The sequence below is a fragment of the Petaurus breviceps genome, unplaced genomic scaffold, assembly GCF_028583685.1.
Source record: "Petaurus breviceps papuanus isolate PSGF00001 unplaced genomic scaffold, PetGlider_PUasm1.0 188, whole genome shotgun sequence".
Classification (NCBI taxonomy): Eukaryota; Metazoa; Chordata; class Mammalia; order Diprotodontia; family Petauridae; genus Petaurus; species Petaurus breviceps.
Genome location: NW_027185804.1, coordinates 15523733 through 15536886, shown reverse-complemented (window position 1 = coordinate 15536886; position 13154 = coordinate 15523733). Strand labels below are relative to the sequence as shown.

Below are 13154 nucleotides of genomic sequence, written 5' to 3'. Positions count from 1 at the left end.
TAAGTATCTGAGGCCAGAATTGATCCCAGGTCTCCCAACGCTGGGGCCGGAGCTCTTACTCACTGTGCCACCTGGCTGCCCCTCTAATTCATTTTTAAAAGATAATTCTAGGCAAAGTAAAATAATGATAACTGAGCAATAATTCAAGGAAATTCAATAAATTTAGATAGTCAAGCTGGAGAATGTTGGGAGGGAAAATGAGAAAAGTGACAGAAGCAAATAAAATTGTTTTCCTTATGAATGATATTTTTTGAAACTTTTAAATTTCAAATTTTCCACATAATTCTAATTATGTACTTAGGGTATTTATAAATAATGTAGGAAGTCAGAAAAGCCTACTAGTGTCTTACAATGATCATTCCAAATATCTTTATGCATTTCTTTATACAGATGTGTGTTTTCACCTGCATTTGCACAATGTGTGTGTGCACATGTGCGCGCGCACTCACACACACACCGTTTGAAGGTAGTTCTACCAAGCAGGATGAAAGCTGATTATGAGGCGAGAGAATGAAGTTGATAATGTGACTGCATCACTTAATAGCAGTTGTGAGAACTTGGGTAAATCACTTCCCCACTTTCAGTGCTGGATTCCTTTTCTATGAAATGGAGATAATAATACATTACCAGTCTTAAGGGATCGTTTTGAGGAGATCACTTTGGTACTATGTCAATGTTCCCATGACCAATTGGCTGATCTTTTGTGAGCCTGGCAGGACTAGTGTGAGAAACATACTTGCTCTAGAAAGAAAATACTCATTGTGAAGCTAGGAAAGTTCTCATTCTATTTTGCATTTATTTTACATTCCTTGTGAGTTGGTAACTCCCCAAAGGAGCACACTTCCTCAGATAACTGCAAAGCTATTTATGCCCTCTGCCCAATTTGAATTCCCCTCCTCCCCTGTCTTGTTTTCCACTGGTTAGATGTAAATTCCTGAACCACCTCTTCCATGTTCTCCTTGATATTTTTGCCTTCCCTAGTGATGTATTCCATGTGCATTTATATTAACTTGCTCCACCTTGTGGTGTGTTGGAAAATAGTGCATTGTGTACACATTTCTGACCTTTCACTTGATCAGAAGACTGGTTCCACTGGCCACAGCACCTATTAGAACCTGTCACCTCTGACTTATATCCTGTTATAACTCCTCCTGTGGGGGAAAAAATGCTTCTTTTGTTTCTCACAAGAGACTAATTTTTCTTTTTTTTCAAAAGCCTTATTAATTTCTGATTTACATCATTCATTTCTGCAAGATTTTGAGTTACAATTTTTTTCTCCATTTTTCCCCTATGCACCACCCCAAAACAGCAGTCCCACAGGATATCCCTTCCTCCATTCTGTTCTCTCCCATATTTTCTCTATACCCCTTTCGACTTTTCCAGTGGATCTCTATGCCCCAGTGCCTGTATATCTTATTTCCCAATTACATGTAAAATAGTATTAATAATAGTATGTATACATACATACACACACACACACACACACACACACACACACACACATATATATATATATATATATATAAACATTTGATTTTAAAACTTTGAATCAGATTCATTCCCTTCCTCCCTTGTCACCCATCCTTACTGGGAAGATAAGCAGTTCACTATAGGTTGTATATGTGAGGCTAATGCAAAACAATAACATAGTAGATATATTGTAAAAGACTGACTATATTTCCCTCCCTCCAATCCCACCTCCCACTTGTTCTATTCTGTACTTTGATGCCATCCCTTTTCAAAAGTGGGTGCTTCCAACTTCCATCCCCCACAGCCTGCCCTCCCTTCCATCATTCCCCCTCTCATCCCCTTCCCTCCTACTTTCCTGTAGGGTGAGATACCCTATTTAGTGTGGATTTCATTCCCTCCCTGAAACAAATTTAATGGGAATAAGTTTGACCCATTACCTTTTGCCTTACTTTACTTCCCCTCTATTGTGACCATTTTCCCTTGCCTCTTCTGTATGAGATAGTTTACCCCATTCTCTCTCTCCCCATCTCCTCTCATTATATTCCCTTAATTTCACCTTTTAAGTATCATCCCTTCCTGTTAAATTGGTCCTGTGCCCTCCATTTATGTATACCTGTAAACATATGCCCATAAACCCTCATATAAAGAAATAGTTCAACTTTGATAAGTTCCTTATGATTTCTTTTCCCTCTTTACCTTCTCATACTTCTCTTGCTTCTTTTATCTGAATGTCAAATCTTCTATTCAACTCTGGTTTTTTTCAACAAGAATGCTTGAAAGTCCTCTATTCCACTGAATGACCATATTTTCTCCTGAAACATGATACTCAATTTTGCTAGGTAGGTGACTCTTGGTTTTAATCCCAGCTCCTTTGACCTCTGGAATATCATATTCCAAGCCGTTCAATGCCTCAGTGTAGAAGCTGCCAGATCCTGGATTATCCTGATTGTGCTTCCACAATATTCAAATTGTTGCTTTCTGGCTGCTTGTAATATTTTCTCCTTAATCTGGGAATTCCAGAACCTGGCTATAATATTCCTAGGAGTTTTCTTTTGGGGATGTTTTTCAGGAGGTGATGGGTAGATTCTTTCAACCTCTATTTTGCCCTCTGGTTCTAAAATATCAGGCAGATTTCTCTGAGAAATTTCTGAAGGATGATTTCTAGGTTCTTACTTTTATCATGGCTTTCAGATAGTCCAATAATTTTTAAATTATCTCTCCGGATTTATTTTCCAGGTCAGTGGTTTTTCCCATAAGATATTTCACCTTGCCTTCTATTCTTTCATTTGTTTGGATCTGTTTAACAGCATCTTGATTTCTCATAAAGTCATTAGATTCCATTTGCTCCAATCAAATTCTGAAGCAATGATTCTCCTCAATGAGCCTTTGTGTTTCTTTTTCAATTTCGCAAATTCGCCTTTTTAAGGCACTCTTCTCCTCATTGCCTTTTAGAACCTCTTTTGCCATTTGAGTTAGTCTATTTTTTAATGTGTAATTTTCCTCAGCCAGGCTGTCGACTCTCATTTCATAATTTTCTTGCATTGTTCTCAATTCTCTTCCCAATTTTTCCTCCACTTCTCTTATCTGCTTCTTAAGGTCCTCTATGGCCTATAACCAGCTCGTATTTTCCTTTGAAGCTTTTGGTGCAGGAGTTCTGACTTCACTGTCTTCTTCCTGTTCCATGCTTTGCTCCTTTTTGTCCCCAAAATAGGAGTCTAATGTTGGAATCTTTTGTCTGCTTTGTTTCCTTTGCCTGGTCATGTCATCCCTCAGTCACTTGACCCCTGGGCTTTTTGCCACAGTAAAACTCTGCCACCAGACAGGGGAGCTTTCATCCCAAATGCTGGGGTTTTCTCAGCTGCCAGAGGTATTAGATGGGTGTCTCTCTGAGGTCTCCACATGCTCTGGCAAGCTGGACACACACCCAAGGATGTCCACCTTAGATTGCAATCCAGATCTTAGAAGTTTAAAGCAAGAACAATTACCACTCAGACTGGTTCGTGGTCCCCCTACACTCTGCAGGCCAGGAGTTGAATCCCCCATGTGGTGCTTCATGGCTGTGCAGGCATTTCAGGACTTCTTGCCCTGGGGGCAAAAGCCATGCACTCCCACTTACTGGGTCCCAAAGTCCAGACTACACTGACCTCTCACTTTGTCCTTTGCATCTATGTGTTGATAAATCTGGAAAGGACCACAGCTGCTGCTATTCTGGAGTCCCTCTGGCTGGAGGCTGGTCAGACCTGCCCTAGGGCTGGGCTCAGCTCCCAGAGTGCTGGGCTGGCCGATTCCTGCAGCCTGCCGGGCTGTCCTCAGAGAGAGGTTAGTTTCTCTGTATCATTTTGTGGGTTCTGCAGCTTCAAAGTTTGTTTAGAGTCCCCTTTTTACATGGTTTGGTTAAGGTGGGAGCAAGAGCAGGGAGGAGGTCCTGCTTCTATTCAGCCATCTTGACTCTACCCAAAAGACTTTTTCAAGTGCTATAAATATATTTGAAAAATTGTTCACATTCATAGTATATTTACTCTATAGTAATTTCCCCTACCTCTAACCTAGCCAATATTTTTTTCATGTAATGGCTTGCGAATATAAATACAATAAAGCTTGTTTTTATTGACTAATATCCTAAATTGTATGCAGTGGGTTTCCCTTATCACCACTTACTACCATAACAAGAGGAAAACTTAGAACAAAGCTACAACCATCCCTTAACCAGGAAGTCTTCCTCCCATTGAAAGGCTAGAGTACTTCACTGCATTTTCCATATGGTAATCAAGTTTTCACTGGCATGTTTATTAGTTCTATTTGCAAGTACCTGTTCCATTTCCTCAAATATATTTTAAGTCACTAGAGGGGAGGGACCCTTAAAATGTTAATAGAGAACCTTGCAAAACAATCCATATCCAAAGATGACTAGATGTTTAATTTTATAGACATAGTCATTCCTTTAATGTGATTGTATAGAAACAATGCTCTATTTGGAGTCAAAGAACATACATTGACCTTAGTCAATGAAACTTTCTGAGCTTCATTTTCACCATTTAAGATGTAGGTAACATGACACTTGCACTCCTTCACTCACAGAGTTTCTATTTAAAGAAAAAGTCATCCAGTAATTTTTAATTGAATTTATCATTTCATTTTTGTAGAGAGATCAAAGTGAAAACAAGTCATTCTACCAATGCAGTTAACTATTCTGTACCATATAATTGTGTTGAAATTTATAAAATATCCCTATTAAATTATTATTATTATTAATACTATAATTTTCTTTTTGGATAATGGTTTGCTTCTTCTTTTCTATAAAGGTTATAAGCCTGATGGATACCAAATAAACAAAATGGAATATTGGGAGGAAGCTATTCAGATATTACAGTCCAGAAAAGCTTAACTTTTGCTTAAAGTATCTAGGTATTTTTTAAAAAGCTGATTTTTAATACAAATATCTATATCTAAATTTTTAATATCTATTTCACTTTGCTTATATAGACCTCAGTTTAATTTTCTTCTAACATTTACTTCTGTTAACACCACTATGTTTATCTTCTAAATGAAGCTATTCAACTTTAATTAAGTACTAAAATTTCTAAATTAAGTTTCAGTATTTTCACAAACAATGGACCTGCCTTCTGAAATAAAATATTTTTTCAGTAGAATATGAGTTCTGTGAAAGAGTAACCTCTCTCCTGTATTCAGAAACAAAAAGAAAAAGTCTTCTTAGGCTCATTAAGATAGAGACTCAGAGGGGCAGCTTGGTGGCACAGTGAGTACAGCACTGGCCCTGAGTCAGATTTGAACCTGAGTTCAAATCCAGCCTCAGACACTTAATGCAAAAACTAGCCATATGACCTTGGGCAAGTCACTTAAACCCAACTGCCCTCCAAAAACCAAAAAGACAAACAAAACAAAGATAGAGACTCACAGATATTCCTAGATAATCCTGTGGCAGAAGTCTCTTGCAATATAAATGATATAATGTAAATAAGTAATATAATAAATTACATGATATAAATAATCTCTTATATACCTTATGATCATAGCACTAATACTAAGAGGGGTCATAGAGTCTACCAGTCCAATCCTTCTGTGTTACAGATGAACATACTGAAAACCAGAGATGTTCTTTGCCCTGATAAAGGTCATATCAGTAACTGAATAAACACAATCTCTGTCTTTAGTGTGATACAGCAGACAGAGCTCTGAATTTGAAGGCATACAACTTGAGTTGTTATATGGAGCTATTATTTGCTAGCTGTGGGACACTGGGAAAGACAAAGAAGCAAAATTTGAACCTAGCTCCTCTGTTCTCTAATCCAGATTTCTTTACATCCCACATATAGAACTTGGTTTTTGAAAGTGTTTTTTATATAAATTAGTTCATTTCATCCTACAGAAAACAGAAGGCAGGGCTAATTTTCTTAATTTAGTTTATAAGGACACAGAAGCAGGGATAGAGGCTGATTTATCTTGGGTCTCTCAAATAAGTAAGGACTTAGTCCAGAAAAGAAAGCTAGTCTGGTATTCTTTCCCCTATGTTGTCCTAATTAGAAATGCTATATAAATTGGCAAAATAGGATGATGTTTTTTACTTTTGTTGGTGGTGGACATAATGGTGCTGCTATTGTGTCTGTGTGTGTATGAATACAGAAAATGAAACTTCTTAAGCAGAAAATTCACTTAGAAATTATCTTGGGCATCGATGAAAGAAAAAATAAACTCCTCAAGAAATAAGACTATATGATTAGAACATGACGACTGGAATCAGGAGTCAGTTATTTGACAGTAGGTCCACAATTATGTTTTGATTAGGAGAGGACAAAAAAACAAACACATATTACATCAAACAATCCCAAGAAACAGGAAGTCTTCTACACTGAATATTTCAGCCTCCTAAGAACCATGCTAGGCACAATTTGGGAATATAATGGAAACTTCTATTGCAGCTTATAACTTACACACCATGACAGGGTGTCTTCTGTTCTCTAGAGCATAACTAATGAGTAACCCTCTCTTCATATTTATTATAAACCAAAACTCTAATGGGATTTGAGACTTCATTGAAGAAGATACTGCATTCAAGAATGAGATCCTGATCCCACTTTGTCCTTGATGTAACATATTTATAGAACTGTATTCAATTATGGGCACCACATTTTAGTAAGGATGTTGATTAGTTGGGAAATAAATGTTTATTGTTATTATTATTATTATTAAACACTTATTTATTTATTCAGTGGAAGATGATCAGGATGGTTAAAGACCTCATTATCATGCCATACAAGGATGAGCTGAAGAAACACAGATTTTTTTTTTTGTCAAAAGGAAGACTGAGGATGAACCTAATTGTTGTTGAGTTTTTTTAAGAACTGACATGGAGAAGAGGATTGGTGTTGACTTGATCCTGAGGGCAAAGCCAGGAATGGTACAAATTTACAAAGAAAAAAATAGTATTTTTTTATAGTAAGTAAGGAAAATGAAATAAACCAAACAGAACTTTGAATTCTATTAGTGAGTCCCCCATCAGTGTAAGTCTTCAAGCATATTCTGGATGCCCACTTGTCAGGTATGATGCAGAGCAGTTTTCAGCAGGTACAGTTTGGGGTAGCAGCAAGCACCCCAGCATCCCCAGGATGGCTGCCAACACAGGTTCTTAGATCTGCTTTTCTAAAGGAAAGCAACTCAAAATGGGTTAACAAGCTTACTTTAATCAATCAAATATATATTGTTTACCTAGTTCAGGGGAAAAGGTCAGCACCCCAAACTTCAGAGTACACTGACAGAAGTTACAAGACAGAGAAACAGATCAAGCAGACAGGATTCCAAACTGTCCAATCATTACATGCATACCAAATCACAGTTATCAGAGAGGGAAGCATCAACATCTGGGATTTTCAAAGATGGGGGCTCTCAATGGCTGCCCAGAATCTCAACTGGTCAAATCACACAATGCTTCTCAAAATGAGCCCTAAAGCAAAGCTTCCCATCAGGGCTTATATAGCCTTCTCCTGGCTCAGAGAATGTAACAACCCTCTTGACCCACTGCCCAATCACAAATTACCAAGGTGTGGGCATTCCTGAAAAACAAGCCACCCACCATAGGCTCCAAGGGCACTTAACCTAGGGCCAGGTAAGATCTTTTTTTTTTTCCTTTTTGGTCTTTATTAATTTGTTCACTTTTACTTTATAAGATTCATTACCACAATTCCTAAAGTTTCAAATGTTCTCTCTCTCCCCCTCTCTCCCCCCCTCTCCCTCTATGGTGGCATACAATTAACTATAGTATCTGCAAATATTTTCACATTAGGCATTAGTCAGGTTATAAAGAAAGATTGTATCACATGGAATGAAGAATGGGAAACAGGAAACAAAACCAAACAAGAAAAAGAAAAAGTGCATGTATTTTGCTTCAATCTGGGTTCAAATTCAGTTCTCTGGATGTAAACATCTCTCTCCACCATGAGTCTTTTGGGGTTGACATATGACTCTGGATTGCTGAGAAGAGTCCAGTTTATCAAAGCTGGTCGTCACACATATGTTGTGTCTGTAATTGTGTACAAATTCCTCCTGGCTCTACTCTTCTCACTCAGCATCAGTTCGTATAAGCTTCTTCAGGTAAATATGAAGTCCATCTGCTCCTCCTTTCTTATTGCACAATAATATTCCATAATACGCATATACCAAAACTTATTCAACCATTCTCCAATTGATGGGTACCCTCTTAATCTCCAATTCTTTGCTACCACAAAAAGAGCTGCTATAAATATTTTGTACATTATGGGTCTTTTTCCCACTTCTATGATCTCTTTGGGATACAACCCTAGAGTTAGTGTTGATGGGTCAAAGGGTATGAAAATATTTAGAACCCTTTGGGAATAATTCCAGATTGCTTTCCAGAATGGTTAGATCAATTCATAACTCCACCAGCAAGGCATTAGTGTTCCAATTTGTCCACCTCCTATCCAGCATTTGTCATTTTCCTGTTTTGTCATCTTAGCCAATCTGACTGGTGAGATGTGGTACCTCAGAGTTGTTTTGATTTGCATTTCTCTAATCAACAGTGATTTAAAGCTTTTTTTTCATATGCTTATAAAAATCTTTAATTTTTTCCTCGGCAAACTGCCTGTTTCTATACTTTGACCATTTAGCAATTGGGGAATGACTTGTATTCTCATAGATTTGACTAAATTCTCTGTATATTTTGGAAATGATTCCTTTATCTGTGACATAGGTTGTAAAATTCTTTCCCAATTTTCCACTTTCCTCCTAATTCTGGTTACATTGGCTTTGTTTATACAGAAAATTTTCAATTTAATGTAATCAAAATTATCCATTTTGCATTTTATAATGCCCTCTAATTCTTGCTTGGTCATAAAGTCTTCCCCTCTCCACAAATCTGACAGGTAAACTATTCCTTGCTTTCCCAGATTGCTTATAGTATCATTCATTTTACATAGTTCATGCACACATTTAGACTTGTTTTTAGTATATGGTCTTAGATAATGGTCTATGTTCAGTTTCTACCATACTATATTCCAGTTTTGCCAGCAGTTTTTGTCAAATAGTGAATTCTTATCCCTAAAACTGGAGTCTTCAGCTTTATCAAACAGTAGATTACTATAGTAATTGACTTCTGTGTCTCCTGTACCCAATCTATTTCATTGATCCACTACTCTATTCCTCAGCCAGTACCAAGTAGTTTTGAGGACTGCTGCTTTATACTACAGATTAAAATATGGTATAGCTAGTCTACTATCCCTAGCCTTTCTTAGCATTAATTCCCTTGATATTCCGGACCTTTTGTTCAACCAAATGAATTTTGTTACTATTTTTTCTAACTCTATAAGGTAGTTTTTTGGTAAACTGATTGATATGGCACTAAATATCTAACTTAATTTAGCTAAAATTGTCATTTTTATTATATTAGCTCAACCCAGTCATGAGCAATTGAGGTCTTCCCAATTAGTTAGATCTGACTTTATTTGTGTGAAAAGTATTTTGTAGTTGTGTTCATATAGGTCTTGGCTTTGTTTTGGCAGGTAGATGCCCAAATATTTTATAATGTCAGCAGTAACTTTAAATGTGATTCCTCTTTCTATCTCTGCCTGTTGAATTTAATTAGAAATATACAAGGATGCCAAGGATTTATGTGGGTTTATTTTATATCCTGCAACTTTGCCAAATTTATTTATTGTCTCAAATAGTTTTTTACTTGATTCTCTAGGATTCTCTAAGTATATTATCATATCATCTGCAAAGAGTGATAGCTTGGTCTCTTCTTTGCCTAATTTGATTCCTTTGATTTCTTTTTCTTCTCTAATTTCTACTACTAACATTTTTAGTACCAGATTGAATAAGAGGGGTGATAGTGGATATCCTTGTTTCACCCCTGATCTTATTGGAAATGATTCTAGCTTCTCCCCATCATGTATAATACATGCTGATGGCTTTAAATAGATACTACTGATTATTTTAGGGAAGGCTCCATTTATTCCTATACTTTCTAGTGTTCTGAATGGGAATGGATGTTATATTTTGTCAAGAGCCTTTTCTGCATCTATTGAGATAATCATGTGGGTTTTGCTAGTTTTATTGTTGATATGATAAATTATACTGATGGTTTTGCTAATATTAAATCATCCTTGCATTCCTGGAATAAATTCTACCTGATCAAAGTGTATTATTCTTGTGATAAGTCACTTTAGTCTTTTTGCTAATATTTTATTTAAAATTTTTGTATCTATATTGATGAGGGAGATTGATCTATAATTTTCTTTCTCCATTTTATCTCTTCCTGATTTAGCTATCAGTACCATATTTGTGTCATAAGAAGAATTTGGTAGGACTCCTTCTAAACTACTTTTCCCAAATAGTTTGTAGAATCTATTGTTCTTTAAATGTTTGATAGAATTCACTAGTGAATCCATCTGTCCCTGGAGATTTTTTCCTAGGGAGTTCACTGATGACTTGTTCAATCGCTTTTTCTGAGATGGGGTTATTTAAGTAGTTTAATTCCCCTTCAGTTAATTTGGGCAGCTAATATATTTGTAAATATTCATCCATTTCACTAAGATTGTCAAATTTATGTGCATAAAACTGGGCAAAATAATTCCTAATTATTGTTTTAATTTCCTTTTCATTGGTGGTAGGTTAACCCTTTTCATTTGTGATATTCATAATTTGGTTTTCTTCTTTGTTTTTTTTTTTATCATATTGGCTGAGGGTCTATCAATTTTATTGTTTTTTTTTTTTTTTCAAAAAACCAGCTCTTAGATTTATTTATTAATTCAATAGTTTTCTTAATTTCAATTTTATTAATCTCTTCTTTGGTATTCAGTATTTGTAATTTAGCATTTAATTGAGGATTTTCAATTCGTTTTTCTTTTCTAGCCTTTTAAATTGCATGCCCAAATAATTGACCTTTCTTTTCTCTGATTTATTCATATATGCACCCAGGGATATAAAACTTCCCCTAAGGACTGCTTTTGCTGCATCCCACAAATTTTGGTATGTTGTCTCATTGTTGTCATTCTCTTGAATTAAGTTACTGATTGTTTCTATGATTTCTTGTTTGACCCACTCATCCTTCAGAATTAAATTGTTTAATGTCCAATTAGTTTTTAGTCTGTCTTTCCCTGGCCCTTTATTTCATATAATTTTTATTGCATCATGATCTGAGAAGGATGCATTTAATATTTCTGCCATACTGCATAGAATTGTGAGGTTTTTATGCCCTAGAATGTGGTCAGTTTTTGAGTATGTGCCATGTACTGCTGAAAAGAAGGTATATTCCTTTTTATCCCCATTCAGGTTTCTCTAGAGATCTATCATACCTACCCTCTCTAAAATACTATTCACTTCCTTAACTTCTTTCTTGTTTATTTTGAGTTTGGATTTATCAAGTTCAGAGAAGGGAAGATTAAGGTCTCCCACTAGTACAGTTTTGCTATCTACTTCTTCCTCTAATTCCCTTACCTTCTTCTCTAGGAATTTGGGTGTAATACCACTTGGTGCACATATGTTAAGAAATGTCATTGATTCATTCTCAATGGTGCCTTTTAGCAGGATATAAATTCCTTCCTTATCTCTTTTAGTTAGGTCAATATTTGCTTTTGCTTTATCTGAGATAAGGATTGCTACCCCTGCTTTTTTTTTCCTTTAGCTGAGGCATGATATATTTTACTTCAGCCTTTTACCTTTACCCTGTGTGTATCCCTCTATTTCAGATGTGTTTCTTGTAAACAGCATGTTGTAGGATTATGATTTTTAATCTATTCTGCTATCTGCCTCTCTTTTATGGGAGAGCTCATTCCATTTACATTCAGTTATGATTATTATCTGCTTCTTTCCTTCCATTCTGTTCCCTCCCCTGTTAATGCTTATATTTTTTCTCCCCTTCTCCCTTCCAGTCCTTGACAGTTTTCCTTTTGACCACTGCCTCCCTCTGTATTCCCTTATCAGCCAACCTCCCTTTTCCTCCCCTTCCCCTTACTTCTTCCCTCCCTTCTAACCACACCTCCCCTTTCATAGCCCTTTCCCCCTCCTACTGCCTGTAGGATATTTTTATACTTAATGAAGTATGTTATTTCTTCTTCACACTAAGAGTCTTTGTAGTCTTCTTTCTACCTATTTTGAGGCTGAACCCTAGCCACGCCCTTCCTCTAGGGTTCCCAAGCCTTTACTGTTTAGGGTTTTTCCCTGGGGCAATAATCACTATGTTTTCCAGGGTGGGGGGAGGGGTGTTTGGAGCAGCAGAAGTTCACTCTGCTATCCTGGTCCTTGGAGGTCCTTATAGGGGCTTTTTAAATTTCTGGCCTATGGAGTGGTAGTCCCAGGAGTATTTGCTGTCCCTGAAAGGCACCCTGCATTTGATTCTTACCTTGGTCTTTCCAGTACCAGCCCATTGGCGATAGGCCTGGTAGTGGCTCTTGTGGTTGATGGGACAACTTGGCCCCCGAGTTGAACAGGCCTCCTCCTGGCCTGTGCCATGCCATTGCTTCCTGGCCTTCCCCTGCACACTGAGTTGTCTTAAAAATTTACATACCTGTAAAAATTAGTGAGATGGCTCTTGGTGTTTTTCTGATCATAGTGAATTTAGGAACCATCTGAATAATATCTTATAGCTGATGTAAGGCTCCTCTCCCCCTGCAACCAAAGGGCAATGACTTGCTTGAGTAAAGTCAATATGCATTAAGTGCTTACTGTGTTCCAAACATTGTGATAAATTCCAGGAATTTATAAATGTAAGCCAAAAAGGTAAAAAAAAAAAAAACTGTTTATCTGACAATAGAATCCAGCACTTCTGGTTCCTAACCCAGTGTTCTGACATGAAATGTTGGCTAAGAATTCTGGATACTCATATATGTATGTCTAAATACATGTAAATATAATACCTACAAATGTGTTTGTTTATTTTTTGTATAATGATTAATATATCTTCCCTACTCATTGTGTATCTTTTCTGACTCTTAGAATTCCTAATTTTCTTCAAGACCCAGTTTCTATAAGAAACTTTTCTAGAACCCACAACTCTCCATGGCTTTTGCCTACACTTTTCTATATATCTGATGTGTCCTTATCTATATACATTCTTTCTCATGATCAAATGCAAGTGATTTTACTATGTGAGTTGTTTCCCTCCTGGTGGAATTTGTCTTTGCAAACTTCCATGGCACATGTGACACATAGTCAGT

At 36.6% G+C, this 13154-nt stretch overlaps 1 pseudogene; it reads right to left on the bottom strand.

Moving 5' to 3' along the window:
- The window catches only part of LOC138163675 (large ribosomal subunit protein uL23 pseudogene), a 42022-nt pseudogene extending 29657 nt beyond the window's left edge, over positions 1-12365 (bottom strand).
- Between the last annotated feature and the right edge of the window lie 789 nt (positions 12366-13154).